We start from the raw sequence: 19,173 nt of genomic DNA on the forward strand, positions 1-19,173 counted from the left end.
TTCCAGCGATGTATGGAAGAGTGTTTAGAAGGCTTGCGAGATGAGATTTGCATCCCCTACCTGGATGACACCTTGGTGTTTAGTAAGACCTTTGAGAACCATGTCCAGGATGTAAGAAAAGTACTGCAACGACTTAGGCAACACGGCATCAAACTTAAGCCAAGTAAGTGTGAGCTTTTCAAACCTGAAGTACGTTACCTGGGTAGAATAGTCTCAGCAGAGGGAAGTAAAGTTGATCCTGCTGACACAGAAGCTGTCCGATCCCTGAAAGACAAACAACCAAAGAATGTTGGTGAGCTAAGAAGAATGCTTGGTCTACTTAGCTACTACAGACAGTACATTAAAGATTTCTCTTGCATTGCTAGTCCTTTATATGACCTGTTAAAGAGTACTCCAGAAAATACTGCTCACCTGAAAGAAAGCAAGAAACGATTAAAGACAAAGTGCATGAAAACTGCTGTTCCCTCGAGTAAGCCCATTACTTGGACTGAACAACACCAAAGCACTCTTGACCAACTGATTGACTGTTTGCTTCAGCCTCCTGTATTAGCTTTCCCAGACTTTTCACAGCCTTTTATACTGCATACCGACGCATCAGCTCAAGGTCTAGGTGCGGTATTATACCAGAAACAACGTGAGAAACTTCGTGTGATTGCCTATGGATCCCGGACTTTATCAGCTGCTGAGAAAAACTACCACTTGCACTCAGGCAAGCTAGAATTCCTCGCTTTAAAGTGGTCAGTCACCGAAAAATTTCGTGATTATTTATATTATGCCCCAACTTTCACCGTATATAGTGATAACAACCCCCTTACATATGTCCTGTCAACTGCCAAATTGAATGCCACAGGTTGCAGGTGGGTCGCTGAATTGGCAGATTTCCACTTTACAATCAAATATCGGCCCGGCCGTGAAAATATTGATGCTGATACACTGTCCCGATTACCCCTTGACATTGGCACAATGATGAAAGAGTGTTCTGAGGAGTTGTCATCTGATGTAATAGGTGCAACGATTCAAGCTGTAGAAGCTCAAGAAGGTCCCAGCATCCCCTGGTCAGTGTCAACCAACTGTTCATCTCTTGAAGCCCGTCCAGCAGCCCCAACAATAACTCCATTGTCGGTGAAGGAGATCAAAGAGGCGCAAACTAATGACCAGAGTATTAGTCCTGTGTATGATTGCAAACTGTCCAACACCAAACCGCAAGTGAAACATCTCAAATCATACAGCCTAAAAACCAAATGCCTGTTTCGGGAATGGGGAAAGCTTACTATTAACAAGGATGGAATCCTCTGCCGAATCACTTCCACACGCACACAAGTGGTCCTCCCTGAAAAATTTAAAGGAACAGTCTTGCGAGAGCTTCACGATGAAATGGGCCACCAGGGGACAGATCGCACTCTTTCACTCATCCGTGAACGTTTCTTCTGGCCATATATGCAAGCAGACATTGAGCATTATGTCACCAAAACATGTAGATGCCTGAAGCAGAAAAAGCCCTGTCATGAGACAAGAGCCCCATTAACAAGTATTGTTACGACCCAGCCCTTTGAACTGATCTCAATTGACTTTCTCCACTTAGACCGCTGCAAAGGAGGTTTTGAGTATATACTTGTGGTCGTAGATCATTTCACCCGATTCGCCCAAGCATACGCCACTACTTCCAAGTCAGGGAAAACAGCTGCAGATCGGATTTTTAATGACTTTGCCTTAAAATTTGGTTTCCCTTCTCGCATCCATCATGATCAAGGTGGAGAGTTTGAGAATCAGTTGTTTGAACAGCTTCAAAAGTACTGTGGCATCATCGGCTCCAGAACGACCCCATACCATCCGCAAGGCAATGGCCAAGCCGAGCGTTTTAACAGGACATTGTTACAAATGCTGAGAACGCTCACAGAAAGTCAAAAGTCGAACTGGAAAGACTCCTTGAATAAGCTACTGTATGCTTATAATTGTACCCGCTCAGAAGTAACAGGATTTTCTCCTTTCTACCTGTTATATGGAAGGTCTCCAAGACTGCCGGTCGACATGTTGTTTGGCTTGAATGCAGAAATGTCTACCTGTAATCAGAAAGAATATGTGGAGAAATGGAAACGCGGAATGGAAGAGGCATATGAAATTGCCAGAGAGTGTGCTAAAAAATCTGCTGATAGGAGCAAAAGGAATTTTGATGGTAAGGTAAGAAGTACTACACTGCAGCCAGGTGATCGTGTTCTGGTAAAGAACTTAACACCACGAGGGGGCCCTGGAAAACTTCGAAATTTCTGGGAAGATAACATTCATGTAGTTGTGAGACAGATGGGTGGTGAGCTCCCAGTTTATGAAGTAAAGCCAGAAAAGGGAAAGGGACGATCCAGAGTTCTTCATCGTAACTTACTAATGCCTTGTGATCACCTACCTCTTGAAAATGCTCCACCTGCAAAAGTCAGACCCAAATGTGCATTGGAAAAGCCTCAAAGCAGCCATGTGGAATCTGATGATGAGAGTGAAGATGAATTCAATTTCCATTATGTACAACCACAAGTACCTCAACCAAACTGTGTAGTTGAACCTGAAAGTCTCGAATCACTACCTACCATAGAGCCTAATGAGCAGCAAAATTGGGTCCTGGAACAAGTTCCTGATGCGATGTCGTCTGAGGAGAGTGACCAAGAGGATCAAGAGCAACCTGCGGGGACAGACCAAGAGACAGAAGAGTTAAACTTACCTGTTGATGAACAAGTCTCTGCTCCCATGTCATCCCCTGAAAGTGACCAAGAGAGTCAAAGAGAGGAAACTAACCAGCTACCTAGAAGGCAAAGATACCCACCAAGATTACTTACCTATGATGAACTGGGTACACCGATTTATAATGTCAGGCAACTAAATGGGATCTTGCAAACGCCACAACCAAACTTACCATACGTGTCTGCTTATGGACTGTCGACATGGTTGCCACCTTTTCAGCAATACTGTGTCCAGATGCCTTTTGTGTATGGAGTCCATTAAATGGGAACCATGGACTGTTAAATTTGCTATTTGCATTATAGACTGTTACAGTCTGGCATTTTGAACTGATGGACTGTTCTGTTTTGGAAATATTGCCTTGAACATTCTTTGAACTTTTAAAGTTTGAAAAGTATGGACTGTTTTGTCTAAGGACAATTGCCTTTAACAGTATTGTGACTTTGAAATTTTGAGAAAACAATGGACTGTGTGCCTTATGAACCAGTCTTGAGAGACTGTTGAACATTGAAACTCAAAGAAACTATGGACTGTTGTTCTTTACCTCTTTCAAGTTTGCACTTTAAAATACTTAGGCACTATTTACTTGCTTCAGAAAGTGAACAAGTTTGGGACAATCTATGGACTGTTAAAACGGAAAACCGTTAAAAGAACTCTTGAAAACATTTTTCGTGAGTGAAAGACTTTTGTTGAAAGAGAAATATAATGTCGAGACGACATTTATTCTGTCGGGGAGTGTGTGGTAGATTGAAATATTAATTAATCTGTGAAGCAGTGAAAACAAAACAATTGACATGTGTATTTACATAGAAATATTAATTAATCTGTGAAGCAGTGAAAACAAAACAATTGACATGTGTATTTACATAGAAATATTCATTAATCTAATCTGTGAAGCAGTGAAAATACGTTATATATGGTGTGGATATGTTTATAATTCATACTGTTATCTATTGAAATGTGTTACCTTGAAATTATTAATAAGTAATATAAATAAGTATCTGTTTACAAGTCGTCATTCTGTGAAGTGTAACTGTTTAAGTTTATAACTGTTTATAAAATATAATGATGTAATTTGTTTGTTATTTTAGTTCATCTATGTCCTATTAGATTTATGAGTTGGGTACAATAAGGCGTTCGATCGATTACTTTTGCCTGCTCGATCGCAGGGGGCGATCGATTGCTTTTGCCTGATTCACTTCACTGGGAGAGAACTCGCGGGGTTTCTTCATTACACATAAAGTTCGCAGTGGGGAAACTTCAGCATCTTTATGAGTTTTCTTCTCCCTCTTTTCAGGTATTAACTCAAGTAATAAAATGTTACAATCGAATAAAATGATGTTAGAACAAGGTTTAAAAGTATATAAATGTTAAGATGATACTGATTGTGTTTTGGGGAAAATGTTTAAATGTGTACTAGTTTAGAGATGCACGAGGGCAAGCGTGAAATGGCGTAAGGCCCAGATAACAACACGAGGCCATATATCGAGAGTTTAGTGTATTTTTACGTATTACATTTAATGTTTATTTCTGTTAATTTAGTATTGACTGGTTAATTTACTGAGAAATATGTAAATATATTGAAGAATGTGAAAAGTGCATTCAGATGAGAGTTTATTTGAAAAGTACATGTTATTTTGAATTGTCTGTATCAGATATTTCTAAAAAGCTGTATTAATTCATGCATCATTGATTATAAATAACTAAAACTGTATTTGATTGACAGTTTATGTAAACATGTGTAAAAGGAAAAGACAATTGATGCTGTTTTGTAAAGTTTGTCAATTGCTATGAAAATAATTACACATAAAGTTCGCAGTGGGGAAACTTCAGCATCTTTATGAGTTTTCTTCTCCCTCTTTTCAGAGGCATTACATATGCAGCCAATTTAGCTTGTGAATGCAGGTGTCCTTTTCTATCCTGATGTTTCAAACAGGCCTGACTCAGATGTTTCCAATTCTTAAATCCGTCCTGTGTAAATTTTGCCTCACTCTGCTCAGGAAAATGTCTGCAGGGTTTGCAATAAACCGCATCCTTAGTTGTACCGTTTTACAACCAGAGGAATTTCTCATACCATCGCGAAGAAAAACATCGTTGTTTCGCTGATATTATACTGCATGGAAACTGTTGCAGTTGGGGCTGCATGGCTGGCTCGTCCAGATTAGACAGGTGGGGATGCTGATGCCATTGGTCTAGTGCTGTCCTCTGTCTGTTTAATTGCCTCAGGCTCATGGGGTTTAGGGTCAGCTGCACGTGGTCTGACCTCATTTGTAGACGGCCCGGATTCACTGCTAGGCTTAGTTTTTTGCGTATCTAGTTTAGGCTTTTTGAAATACTGACTGATTGATATTTGTTTCACCATTTTCAAATTCTAACTATAAAAACATGCGAATTTTACAATAACGTCTTTACGTTTCTACGTAGGCGGAACTAAAAATAACTAACGAATCATATTTGATTTTTCACATTGATAAGCCTACGGACCTAAAGGGAGAGGGAAAACAGCAAAACTGCTCGCAATTTACCATGGGAGCTCCGAGCTTGCATTAATTTATTTTGTTATTTTTAATAAATATGTTTAAGTGTGACAAGACATTTATTAATAAAAAATTTTTTGTTGTTGTTGTTAATTAAATTAATCTGGCCTTTTGAATGGATGGGCCACATTGCCAGGAGGCCCGCCCAGGCCCATCCGTAGCTTCGCCACTGTGACGCGGCTGACTATCTTTTGCACCCCAGCTTTTTTTGTGCGCCTGACCTTTGTTTACAGTCTGGGGAGACGCACGTTGTAAGTTTGAAAAAAAAACTTAGCAAACATGTCTGAGAAACAGGTCAGCCGCGGCAGTACAGTCAAGTGACTTCACACGGTTCACAACAGAACCAGAAGAGAAGACAATGCTGAATAAAGTCATAATTCTTGCTATTTTTGGACCAACATGTATTTTAGATGCTTCAACACATTCTAACTGATCCACTGATGTCACATGGACTACTTTGATGATGTTTTTATTACCTTTCTGGACATGGAAACTGTACATAGATCTCGGACTAAATCTAACGTTAAAACATCTTAAACTGTGTTCAGAAGATGAATGGAGGTCTTCTGAGTTTAGAATAGGGTTGGGTATCGGTTGGGTTTTATTCGATACCAGTACCTACTCGGTCTTTTTTAAACGGTTCCGGTTCTTAAACGGTTCTTATATCGGTACTTTAGAGGAAAAAATGCACACACGTTGTCAAAAAAAACCCACTTTTATTTACTGGGCCTAACTTAATACAATATTAACTTAAGTCTTTACATAAACAATTTAAATACAACTAAAATATGGTAATGATAAATAAAACAATAAATAAAATTTCACTTTTACATAAAATCAAATAAAACAATATTGTATCAAACAATATAATTATACTGGAGATTAACGGAGATTACAACCAGGGTAATCTAATCTCCATTTTCTCTTCTTATGACCTAAACTGAACAGTGCAAAACCTTTAAAATGTAGTGCAAAACCTTAAATATTTAAATAGAATCAAATATTAAACAAATATATAGAACAATATATTACACAACAATAGTATTGCACATTTAAATAAGCTTTTGTGACTGGTGGTTGGGACACTTTACATCAGTTTTAACAATTCTTCTGCAAGAATATCACCATATTGGCCTTCTCTGGCAATATACGGCATCTTTCTTGACTTATAGTATGCCCAGCACAGGAGAAAACCCTCTCAGAGGGGGTTGATGAGGCCTGCACACACAAGTACACCTCTGACAGGACAGACAAATTAGGGAGGGTATCAGTGGCGGAGCTAGACTTTTAAAACAGGGGTGGCAATGTATTATTTTGGGGGGTCAATATACAAAGTGTTCAATTAAAGTAAAAATAAATTATTTTCCACAAAATGTATATAGATTAAATTAAAGTTGTTTATTTTCCAAAATGTACACAATTATAGCCTATATGTATTAAGTATACAGCAAAAATAGAACAACTGGGATTTGTTTGGCCCTGATCTGCACCTGACTTTTGCTTCTTTAGAAAGAAGTTGGTAATATTGCTTTTTCTCTTCATTCTGCTGTGCCTTAAGGAAAACTTGAATACATGTACATGAATACCTCATGAAGAAACAAAAATTTGGAACAATTTGCTTGTTTTTATTTACCATAAGTACACCATTACTAATAATACAAATACTAAAGTAATACATTACTACAAGATCTGAGTAGCCTATATTGAGGTCTAGCCTATTTGACAACACAAGGAAAATTGCTTAAAGACATCTAGACATGTTATGTTAAGGGAGGAGGGAACGAGTTTCCATAAACTTTAATGTAATGATGTAAATAGACTTCTGTACCTCACATTAAGCTATGGAATGGCTTCAGATGACTTTGTGAAATTATAATCCAACCCTCAGATCCAAGTCACCCAAACTGACGTGAAAAAAGCGCGAGGCGCCGAAAAGCGCGTTGTTTACATCCCTGTGCTATCTCCACGGTGGAAGTTCAATATACTGCATTACACGTGCCAATATGAATAAGCCTACCTAATGTCTGTGATTGTTGCTGAACATTTGCTAACGACATGTTTTTTTATTGTTTTAAGCATCTTCACGCTGGCGTGATCAGTATTAGTCAGTTTCACAAGACTAGTAATGCTCATTGAAGTTTAAATGCTAAGCACTACAGTGCAACGTCTCCCTTACTTCCCGTCAAAACAGTACTTTGTTTAATTTAATACCAATAAAAGCCGTACATACCAGCAAAACGCTCTTCATAGATCCTGTGTGTGCTGCCGCGTAATATTTTGGAGCACGAAGGAGCTGCGTGCCAGCTTAACCAATAGCCTTATTCGACTTCATGCGGCGCCGCAAGAATCGACAGCCGGATTACGTCAAAGTACCGCGAGAGGATTCATATGGAGGAGTTTGCTTTTAAGTTGCTCTCGTGGAATTTTGACGTCACCGGCTGTCGGTTCTTGCGGTGCCACATGAAGTCGAACAAGTCTAATGAAAAGTGCAGCAGAAACAGCACGCTGCACGCTTGTGCGTGCTGCGCATTCACCTCCGCTGGGAGATTTGAGAAATGTTAGTAAAAATCAAACAGTGTAATGTTTTCAGCGGGGTGGCAACAGGGGTGGCAAGGACTTCGTCTGGGGTCACCCCAATTAGCCCTCTGGCTCCGCCACTGGAGGGTATCCCTCTTACCCCCCCACCAGGCCAAAGGGTCTTGTCCAGATGGGATGGCTGGCAGGCTTTTGTAGATCTCCATCTCTTTCTGCACCTGCTCTGTGATGGAGAGGACACCTGTGGACTGAGCTGTATGAAGTTCTCGGTCTTCATCCTCAAACAACTGCTCCAAGGCTGACATCTTGATCTTGTACATACAAACAATTTCAGTACATCACAAAAACAACCACTCATTCAATGTACAATACTAGATAGATAGTATATAGTTGAACTTACACATTTGCCTGCTTGGTCCTCCTCCTCAACTGCCTCAGTCTGCTAAGGAGGGTTATCCTCTTTTGGATGCTGTAGACACAAACAGAGTGACCATAAAACAGGTCATGGATACAGTGCATATGAAAAAAGTTGAGCAATTAGTACACTGTCTGACAAACATGGAGCAAAATACCTGAGCTGCCGTGGCGGCAGTGTCGATTGCTTTCTCAAGCCTTTCCCAAGTTTCTGCAACACCAACTTCCAGCCTGCCTTTAAAGCGAGGATCCATCAATGTGGCCTCCTGAAGGAAGTTCTGAATGTCTTGATCCTGTAATGAAAACATGGTTTAGTGTCTAATGGTGAAAATGGTGTGGTTTGCCTGGATAATTGGCTGCAAATGGATAATACCTGGTATCTTTTTTCAAGATCTCCCCAGACCTTCTCTTTTATAGCAGTTACAAAGACATTGTCATCATCAGAGGTTGAATAGTGTGCCTTCAGCTTTGTGAGGATGGGGATGATTTGGCTGATTGTGGGGGACTTGTCACTTGACACACAGAGGGTTGAGGTGTACAAGACCTTCATGCATTTGATGAATTCCTCTGCCTTCTCAAAATCACTCTCTATAAGCCTTTCTAGTCTGTAGAAAATAATTAATAATTTTAAGAACAAAAGGTAAATTTAAATTGTTGCATGTGTGACCCTTTTGTCCATCACCTCACCTGTCCCTCTCCATTGGCTTTCTTAGCCTTTGATCGAGGCAAGCTGCCTGGATTGCAGGGAACTGCTCCACAAACCGCTCCACCATGAGGTACAGAGAATTCCAGCGAGTCCTCACATCAAGGATAACATTGTGCTCTGGCAAATCTAAAGCACAGTCATTTGAATTACAATAAACAATTTGAAATTGCTTTGAAAAATTATTACTTTTCAGTTTTCAAGATGTATTTATAAATATATATGTGCTATTTACTGAGGAGTCTCTGCTTCTCTCTCTTCCAGTTTTGCTCATGGTGGAGCGCTTCAGCCACACCACCACTGCGCGAATCTTTGCACACCACCTAGTCACAGCATGGATGCCATACACCTTTTGTGCTGCCAGGTTGAGTGTGTGAGCAAAGCATCCAACCTTTAAAAATTTCAAGTTTCTCAGTGCAACATCCATGTTGTATGCATTGTCTACTGTGGCAGCTATGACTTTTTCAGTCAACTTGAATTCCTCAAGAATGTTGTGGATTTCCTGTGCCACCACTGGCCCTGTATGGGACTCATAAACTGCTTCAGTACTTAGCACTTTCTGCTGGATGCTGCCTTTGTAAATGTAATGGACAGTCACTGTTAGATAGTGGTCCTGTGCCATGCTGGTCCATCCATCACAAGTAATTGCAACTTTGCTGACCTGCATCAGTTCCTGGATGACATTATGTTTTATAACAGAATACCACGCGGGTATGTACGTGTTGGAGATGTCATCCCTGGATGGTGGTTGGTATCTATGATTGAAGGCAGTGGTCATCTCCCTTTATAAAAAAAGAACTTTTTTTACAATTTAAAATAAAATATATATGTATATACTTCACATGCAAAAGTCTCTAAATGCCATCTGAGATTTTCTTCTAAAATGAGCATTTTTATCAAGCTCATATATTTTTGATCAGTAATTTCTCTTAATGACAATTAATATGTAATGATAATTTGAAAAATGATAATTTGAGAAGAATATATATATATATATATATATATATATATATATATATATATATATATATATATATATATATGTGGCAGAATGGGTTTGTGCCCCTCCTATTTTTGTAATGTGAGGGTTTAGCCAATGGGTAGTGATTTTGAAGGTATAAAAGCGCAATGCATCAGTCGTAGGTGTGCGTCATTGAGGGGGGCCGTTACGTCATCAGCGCGCCGCCGCTTGTTTGCTCGAGTGGATTGTTTACATCCGTGGTGAGTGTATTGTTTGGCTTCGCAACACTTTAAACCGAGCTATATTGGAGCGCTAATACTGATTATTTTCTAGTTGGTAGAGACTGCCGAAGCTGCTAACCACTGTACGAAAGTCTATTTTGCTGCGTGAGGAACCAAATGTGGACAATTGAGACGGTAAGGAGAGCGTACCGGGTGCACAATGACGTGTGTTTATAACATGTTTTGTATCGCTAGTGCTCTTACGTGTCTGCTTTATATATTTAAGGGGCAATTTAGTCTCTGCTTAGCTGGTGCTGCGCTCTTTTGGGGGTGGGATCACTAACTGATTAACCTCCTGCGTCTCAGCGTTTCCGATTGTGAGTATCACTGGCTGCTTGAGCATTAAGCAAAGGGAGAACGAGCAGCGTAACATCTTGCTTTGTGTTTATAGGCGCGAGGTGAAGGCAATGGCTGCGTACTAAGTGCTGCGTTGCAGGCTGCATATTTCATGCTGCATACTTCCTGCTTTGGGCTGCATACTCCATACGCTGCGCTGCATGCTTCACGCTGCATAATCCATTGCTCTGTGCCTCAGCGGGCGCTGCTGTTTTGTTTCTGTTTTGTTTCTATTATTTTGTTTCCTACTGTTTCGTTTCCTGTGTGTGTGTGCTGAAACGCGACTGCGCGTTGTCTTTAAACAAGGCTGAAGCGGCTCTGTAATGAGTGCTTGAAATCTTTCTGTCTAATTTTGTTTTCAGCAGGGTTTCCCTGTTATGTTAAACTCCTTTCCTTTTTTCGGTTGATACATTAATCATTTGACTTTATTGGTGTTTTGGTGTTCTAATTCATTTGATCTGAATTCAATTGTTTATTCAATTTCTTTTTTTTCTTTTATTATTCATATTATATTGTGAAACCAAGGACATTTTGTCTAAAGTTTTGTTTATTTGATTTGTGCAAACTCAGAGACTGGACATTGCATTATTCCATACACCTACATCTATTTGAAGCTGTGTAATGTTTTGTGACTTAACCTAGTCCAGTAAGAATCTTTATTTTGTGCAATTTGGTCTTTTGAGCTGCACTAAGTTTATTGTTTTTGTTATTTCTTTACTATTTTTCTTTTGTAAACCCTCTCTGCTTGCCGCGCTCATTTCAGACACAGCGCTTGCATTCAGTGCAATTATTGTTTATTTTAATACCTCTCTTTGTTTTGGCAGGATCTGGGCGCTGGGTGCAGACGAGTGGCTCTATTGTGGTGGTGGTGTGTCCTTCACCGTGTGTTGTGCTTCTCACTGACACCAGTCTGTGTGTGTGTGCTATGTTCACCTGATTGTAGTGATTAATTTGGCATATGAGACTGCCCCAGTTGGTAAGCCCCAGCTCCTTGCCCACAGCAGAAGTGTTTTATGATGAGTGGCCATATTTTTAATATTTGTACAACTCAATAAAAATATTTTTGTACCATTTACTTCTGTCTCTGACTCCTGGCGATTCGAACCTGTGCGTGCCTCTAGGGGGCACTGTTTGTTCTTTGGTTAAAATCCCAAAGTGGCGTAGTCGGAAATAAATGTCATATTGACTGTTACGACAGTCGTTTAATTGAGTTGTGTGCATTTTGTGCACCCCGCTAAGGACCCCTCCTGCCACATAGTGGCGTAGTCGGCAGGGTCGCCAGATTGGGTCAGAGACATTAGTTTGCTTGTTTGTATGTTGTGTTTGTGTTGACTTTTTTTTTCATTCCTTTTGGAAACAGAACAGCAGCGTGGTGCTGATCAGTGACGATTTCTCCGTGGTGGTAAGTTCAATTTCTTTTTTTGAGATGGAGGAAGAATTAAATGAGCTGCGGGAACTAGTAGCGCAATTAAGAGCCGATAATGCCAGATTGCAGCAGGCGCACGCGCCGGCCGAGCCGTCTAATGCACCGGCCGGGCCGTCTAATGTTGATGCCGCTTTGCCTGTTGCTCCACCAGCCATGCCTCAACCATCTGGTGCTAATGCACCAGAGCGATTAGTTTTTGTGCCTCGGGAGCGTCGGTGCCCGAAGTTTAATGGCAAGTCTGGCGTAAGCATTGACGAATGGGTCGAGGAGGCACGGGCATGCATGAGGGCGCGTTATATGGGTACATCTGAACAGGCGTTCTTTTTATTTGATCACCTAGAAGGTGAGGCCCGAGAGGAGATTCGGTATCGTCCTGAGGCGGAGCGTGGGGATCCGGTTAAAATTGTTAAAGCATTGCAGGATCTTTATGGGTGTTCACAGTCGTACGTCGCATTGCAAGAGGCTTTCTTCTCTAGAAAGCAACAGGAAGGTGAGACGCTGTTAGAATTCTCCCTTGCGCTTATGGCTCTTTTAGAGAGAGTTAGGACTCAAGCACCCAGTGCTATTACAGATGCAGAGACTGTATTGCGGGATCAATTCGTGGAGCACGTCTCCGATAGCGCGTTGCGACGTGAGCTTAAGCAGCTGGTTCGTCGCCAGCCTTCTATTACGATATTGGAGGTCCGTGGAGAAGCGATTAGGTGGGAACGTGAGGGGATGCCAGGGGGAGCGAGAGGGCGTAGTCAATCGGTCCCATTAGCATACGGTCTTCAGTATGGGGTACGTGGAGGGACCTCTGCTGCTGGGGAAAAGTCTCCGCAGCAGTCGGAGATGCGTGAGCTGCAAGAGATGTTACGACAGCAGCAGCAACAGCTAAATCAGCTTGCTCAAACCGTTGCTCGTCTTCAACCTCCAAGCGTGCGTAACCGTTCGCCACGTTCTGGTCCAGTCATATGTAGACGGTGTCAGCGTCCAGGCCATTTTGCTCGGGAGTGCGATGGGGGACGTGGTTCTCCACGCCCTCCACCGCCTGTGGCTGGACCCTCTACTAGTATGACTGGACAGGTGCGTTTTTCACGGCCGTCGGAAAACTAGCACCCGCCGGGCCGCAGAGTCACGGTTCTGGTGGGGAAGTAATAGACTCACGTCAGGTGGGCGCACAGGGCCCGCTCTCCCATTTGATCTCTTCTTGTCCACATTTGATTGCTTCTATAGGAGGGGTCTCAGTACCTTGTTTAGTTGACACCGGTTCAATGGTGTCCACAATTACAGAGAGTTGTTTCCGGCAACATTTTGAGCCTTGGGGACGGGACCGTCTACATGGCTGTCAGTGGTTGCAGCTTCGAGCAGCTAACGGGCTAGCGATCCCGTATATCGGCTATTTAGAATTGGATGTCGAACTTTGCGGCAGGTTGGTCATTGGGTGTGGTGTCCTGGTGGTTCGGGATCCTCCTGGTGGTTTGAGTGTAGACGTCCCTGGTGTGTTAGGGATGAATATACTTAGCCGGTGTTACCAGGAGCTCTTCGGCCAACATGGCACCGCACTCTTTGACCTCCCTGTGGTCACGCAACTTCCAAATGTATCAAGAGCTTTTCAGTATTGTCAGCACGTTGGTGTTGGCGACCACTCTGAGCAGGTAGGTGGTGTGCGGATGCGTGGAAGTAGGGTGCAGCGCATCCCAGGTGGTACTATCAAGTGGGTAGCTACAACTTGCTCAGCGCAGTATGACGGCCGTGTTGTTTTGTTTGAACCCCCCGAGTCAGGCCTTCCAGCTGGACTTTTGGCCTCGCCTGCGTTAGTACGGGTCGTTCGAAGTACTGTTTATGTGCCAGTGGTAAATGTTGGCACAGTGGATGTGGTGCTTCGCCCTACCACATTAGTGGGAAATTTGAGGGAGGTCTATTTAGTTAATCTGCCTCAGGGAGTCATTGAAGTCAAGGCAGCGGCTGCCACAGTACACTCTCATAGGGCAGGAGAAGAGTTTCCCGTATCTAGCCAGATTGAGTCTATTGATTTATCTGCATTGTCTGATGCAGAACAAGGTGATGTCAGAGCCCTTTTGCAGAGGTATCAGTCAGTGTTCTCATGTCATGAAGGGGATATAGGCTGTACTCAGCTGATTTCCCATGATATACCAGTGTTGGATGACATCCCTGTGCGCCAGCGGTACCGGCGAATACCCCCATCTGAATATGAGGTTGTAAAAACCCATATCAATCAACTGATGGAAGCAGGGATAGTCCGTGAGAGTAGCAGTCCATATGCTTCACCGATTGTTTTGGTTAAAAAGAAGGACGGTAGTCTGCGCATGTGTGTAGACTACCGTCACTTAAATGCCAAGACAAGGAAGGATGCGTTTCCCCTCCCTCGCATTGAGGAGTCACTAGACTCACTGTCTGGTGCCCGCTGGTTTTCCACTTTGGACTTAGCCAGCGGGTACTTGCAGGTTCCTGTATCAGAACAGGATAGGTCCAAGACTGCATTCTGTACACCGTTCGGGCTATTTGAATTCAACCGGATGCCCTTTGGCCTTTGTAATGCGCCAAGCACATTTCAAAGGCTGATGGAGCGCCTGTTCGGTGACCAGCAATGCCAGTCTTTGTTGTTATACCTCGATGATGTCGTTGTGTTTTCCTCCTCTGTAGTACAACATTTGGAGAGGTTGGGGATGGTCTTGGGCCGTTTGGAAAAAGAAGGGCTCAAGGCAAAGTTGGAGAAGTGCGCATTCTTTAAGCAGGAGGTAAAGTACTTGGGGCATGTCATATCAGCACAGGGGGTAGCAACTGACCCAGGGAAAATTGAGGCTGTTGCACAGTGGCGTTGCCCTACGACGGTCTCAGAACTAAGGACTTTCCTTGGGTTCGCCAGCTATTATAGGCGCTTTGTCGAGGGGTTCGCCAAGTTGGCGGCTCCTCTACATAGGCTGGTAGCTGAAGTCACTGGGGGTAAGTCAGGGAAACGCAAGGCACAGAGTTTAGCTGCAGTATGGACACCACAGTGTGAGGAGGCATTTGAGGCCTTAAAGGGACGTTTAACTTCTGCACCTATACTGGCATACGCAGATTTTTCCCGAACCTTCATTTTGGAGGTGGATGCCAGCCATGGAGGTCTGGGCGCAGTGCTCTCCCAAGAGTTTGACGGGAAAATACGACCCATAGCCTATGCCAGCCGAAGCCTGAGACCGTCCGAGCGTAACATGAACAACTACAGCTCGATGAAATTAGAGTTTCTAGCACTTAAGTGGGCCATGGTTGAAAAATTCAGGGAGTACTTGTTGGGGCATAGGTGTATCGTGTTTACTGACAATAATCCCTTGAGTCACTTGACCACTGCGAAGCTAGGGGCTACTGAACAACGCTGGGTTGCTGAGCTGGCTGCCTTTGACTTTGAGGTAAGGTATAGGTCTGGGAGGAGCAATGGCAATGCTGATGCCCTTTCCCGCCAGAACCCAGTTAGTCGGGAACTTATTGAGAGTATTGCTGCGGGTGTCTCAGTGCCTGAATCACTGCAGCAGGCCGTAAGGGAAGGTAGTGTTGTGCAAGCTACAGTAAGTGAGGTGAGTGCATTGCCTGGTCATTCTGTTTCTGACATACGGGTTATGCAGGAGGCTGACTCCATCATAGGTCCCGTGTTGAAGTTTTGGGAACAGGGTAAGCGCCCAGTGGCCGAGGAACGGCGCCGGCTGACTAAGCCAGTTCTTACCCTACTGCAGCAGTGGGACCGCTTGGTAGAGGAAGAGGGAGTACTGTACCGGCAAATTTTCCGTCCTGACGGGGGAGAAGATTGTTACCAGTTAGTATTACCTAGTGTGCTAAAACATGAGGTGTTAGCACAACTGCACCAACAGCATGGCCATCAGGGAGTTGAACGCACTACTGAGCTGATTAGACGGCGATGTTATTGGCCAAGTATGTCCGATGACATTATACGTTGGTGCAGGGAGTGCGAACGTTGCCAGCTCGCTAAGGAGAGCCAACCAGTGGCACGGGGTTACATGGGCCATTTGTTAGCTTCAAGGCCCAACGAGGTCCTTGCTATTGATTTCACTGTGCTCGAACCATCCCATTCTGGGCACGAAAATGTTCTGGTCATGACAGATGTCTTTAGCAAATTTGCTATGGCAGTGCCTACTCGTGACCAGCGAGCTGAGACAGTGGCTCAGGTCCTGGTCGAAGAGTGGTTTTATAAGTTTGGGGTCCCGGGCCGCATCCACTCGGACCAGGGCCGCAACTTTGAGTCTGCTCTTATCCGCCAGCTCTGTGAATTATATCAGGTGAAGAAATCCCGTACGACCCCCTACCACCCGGCTGGCAATGGGCAGTGCGAGCGGTTCAATCGCACCTTATACACCTTGTTGCGAACCCTGCCTGGCCCTAGGAAGAGGGATTGGGCCTCTTGTCTTTCACAGGTACTCTTCTGCTATAATACTACCCCCCACCAGGGGACGGGAGAGTCCCCGCATTATTTAATGTTTGGACAAGAGCCTCGATTGCCAGTGGATTTTCTGCTTGGTACAGTGCCAGAGCCGATGGCAGGTAGTGTCCATAGTTGGGTCGTAGAACACCGCAGGCGGTTGCAGGTTGCCTTTGAAGGGGCACGAGAGCGCCTGAAGACCGCAGCCGGTCGACGGAAAGAACGGCATGATTTAAACGTTCATGACCAACCTTTCACAGAAGGTCAGTTAGTTTACTTGAGGGATCATTCATTTAAGGGGCGTCATAAGATTCAAGACTTGTGGAGTCTGGTGCCATACCAAGTGGTTTGTGCCCCCGAGGCTGGAGGAGTGGTGTATACTATTGCACCAGAGACCGATTTGAGTAACGTGCGACGTGTTCATCGCTCTGCACTGAAGGCTTGTGTTCGGAAAGAGGCCCTTTCAAATGGTCCGCCTGGGGTTGGGTTAGAAGATCGGGAAGAGCCCCGAGTAGATGGAGAGGGAGATGATGTTGATCTGTTCGTGCTAGTACCAGAAACCCCTTGTGTTGCCCGAGGGAGTGGATTTCCAACACTAGCTGATTCTGTTGAAGACCAGTTACCAGTAGGCCTACCCCCTGTAGTTGCTGTTAGAGAAGAGTCAGGTGGACTAGATGTAAGATCCATAGTGAGGGGACCAGTAGGGTCTTCTAGTTCCCAGGGTGATAGGGTTGTTGCTCCTCGGCGGACAGGCCGGGCTGGAGCAGGTCAGCATTCGAACTTGTACCACCTTCCCCGGACTGTGGGTGAGATCGGAAGCAGGGCCGCAATTGGTGTAGAAGCAATTGCTGATGATACGTCAGTCTTGTTCAGACCCTGGACATAAATTATGTGGGTGACCCTGTATTAAGTCCATCGTCGGGGCGACGATGCAAAAGGGAGGGGTAGATGTGGCAGAATGGGTTTGTGCCCCTCCTATTTTTGTAATGTGAGGGTTTAGCCAATGGGTAGTGATTTTGAAGGTATAAAAGCGCAATGCATCAGTCGTAGGTGTGCGTCATTGAGGGGGGCCGTTACGTCATCAGCGCGCCGCCGCTTGTTTGCTCGAGTGGATTGTTTACATCCGTGGTGAGTGTATTGTTTGGCTTCGCAACACTTTAAACCGAGCTATATTGGAGCGCTAATACTGATTATTTTCTAGTTGGTAGAGACTGCCGAAGCTGCTAACCACTGTACGAAAGTCTATTTTGCTGCGTGAGGAACCAAATGTGGACAATTGAGACGGTAAGGAGAGCGTACCGGGTGCACAATGACGTGTGTTTATAACATGTTTTGTATCGCTAGTGCTCTTACGTGTCTGCTTTATATATTTAAGGGGCAATTTAGTCTCTGCTTAGCTGGTGCTGCGCTCTTTTGGGGGTGGGATCACTAACTGATTAACCTCCTGCGTCTCAGCGTTTCCGATTGTGAGTATCACTGGCTGCTTGAGCATTAAGCAAAGGGAGAACGAGCAGCGTAACATCTTGCTTTGTGTTTATAGGCGCGAGGTGAAGGCAATGGCTGCGTACTAAGTGCTGCGTTGCAGGCTGCATATTTCATGCTGCATACTTCCTGCTTTGGGCTGCATACTCCATACGCTGCGCTGCATGCTTCACGCTGCATAATCCATTGCTCTGTGCCTCAGCGGGCGCTGCTGTTTTGTTTCTGTTTTGTTTCTATTATTTTGTTTCCTACTGTTTCGTTTCCTGTGTGTGTGTGCTGAAACGCGACTGCGCGTTGTCTTTAAACAAGGCTGAAGCGGCTCTGTAATGAGTGCTTGAAATCTTTCTGTCTAATTTTGTTTTCAGCAGGGTTTCCCTGTTATGTTAAACTCCTTTCCTTTTTTCGGTTGATACATTAATCATTTGACTTTATTGGTGTTTTGGTGTTCTAATTCATTTGATCTGAATTCAATTGTTTATTCAATTTCTTTTTTTTCTTTTATTATTCATATTATATTGTGAAACCAAGGACATTTTGTCTAAAGTTTTGTTTATTTGATTTGTGCAAACTCAGAGACTGGACATTGCATTATTCCATACACCTACATCTATTTGAAGCTGTGTAATGTTTTGTGACTTAACCTAGTCCAGTAAGAATCTTTATTTTGTGCAATTTGGTCTTTTGAGCTGCACTAAGATTATTGTTTTTGTTATTTCTTTACTATTTTTCTTTTGTAAACCCTCTCTGCTTGCCACGCTCATTTCAGACACAGCGCTTGCATTCAGTGCAATTATTGTTTATTTTAATACCTCTCTTTGTTTTGGCAGGATCTGGGCGCTGGGTGCAGACGAGTGGCTCTATTGTGGTGGTGGTGTGTCCTTCACCGTGTGTTGTGCTTCTCACTGACACCAGTCTGTGTGTGTGTGCTATGTTCACCTGATTGTAGTGATTAATTTGGCATATGAGACTGCCCCAGTTGGTAAGCCCCAGCTCCTTGCCCACAGCAGAAGTGTTTTATGATGAGTGGCCATATTTTTAATATTTGTACAACTCAATAAAAATATTTTTGTACCATTTACTTCTGTCTCTGACTCCTGGCGATTCGAACCTGTGCGTGCCTCTAGGGGGCACTGTTTGTTCTTTGGTTAAAATCCCAAAGTGGCGTAGTCGGAAATAAATGTCATATTGACTGTTACGACAGTCGTTTAATTGAGTTGTGTGCATTTTGTGCACCCCGCTAAGGACCCCTCCTGCCACATATATATATATATATATATATATATATATATATATTAGTCTTCTTGTTGTACACAGAATATCTTCATGGTACAAAGGTGGCATTCACCTGCAACAAGGAAAT

At 43.6% G+C, this 19,173-nt stretch overlaps 1 long non-coding RNA gene across 2 annotated transcripts; it reads left to right on the top strand.

Annotated features, from left to right (window-relative positions):
- The first annotated feature begins 10,081 nt into the window (after window positions 1-10,081).
- LOC135782866 (uncharacterized) lies at window positions 10,082-18,929 on the top strand. Of its 2 annotated transcripts, none has more exons than XR_010545522.2 (4): window positions 10,082-10,472; window positions 11,316-11,467; window positions 11,852-11,893; window positions 18,641-18,929. It is a non-coding gene; the product is annotated as an uncharacterized lncRNA (long non-coding RNA). The 2 variants fall into 2 exon arrangements; XR_012335138.1 differs by having other exon boundaries at window positions 10,082-10,290.
- The last annotated feature ends 244 nt before the right edge of the window (window positions 18,930-19,173 follow it).

The sequence above is a fragment of the Paramisgurnus dabryanus genome, chromosome 15 (assembly GCF_030506205.2).
Source record: "Paramisgurnus dabryanus chromosome 15, PD_genome_1.1, whole genome shotgun sequence".
NCBI lineage: Eukaryota > Metazoa > Chordata > Actinopteri > Cypriniformes > Cobitidae > Paramisgurnus > Paramisgurnus dabryanus.